A 482-nucleotide genomic window follows, 5' to 3' on the forward strand; every position below is an offset into this window, starting at 1 on the left:
GCTTTGGCTATTCAGGGTCTTTTGTGTTTCCATACAAATTGTGAAATTTTTTGTTCTAGTTCTGTGAAAAATGCCATTGGTAGTTTGATAGAGATTGCACTACATCTGTAGATTGCTTTGGGGAGTAGAGTCATTTTCACAATATTGATTCTTCCAATCCAAGAACATGGTATATCTCTCCATCTATTTTTGTCATCTTTAATTTCTTTCATCAGTGTCTTATAGTTTTCTGCATACAGGTCTTTTTTCTCCTTAGGTAGGTTTATTCCTAGGTATTTTATTCTTTTTGTTGCAGTGGTAAATGGGAGTGTTTCCTTAATTTCTCTTTCACATTTTTCATCATTAGTGCATAGGAATGCAAGAGATTTCTGTGCATTAATTTTGTATACTGCTACTTTACCAAGTTCATTGATTAGCTCTAGTAGTTTTCTGGTAGCACCTTTAGGATTCTCTATGTATAGTATCATGTCATCTGCAAACAG

Source organism: Physeter macrocephalus, chromosome 6 (assembly GCF_002837175.3).
Source record: "Physeter macrocephalus isolate SW-GA chromosome 6, ASM283717v5, whole genome shotgun sequence".
NCBI lineage: Eukaryota > Metazoa > Chordata > Mammalia > Artiodactyla > Physeteridae > Physeter > Physeter macrocephalus.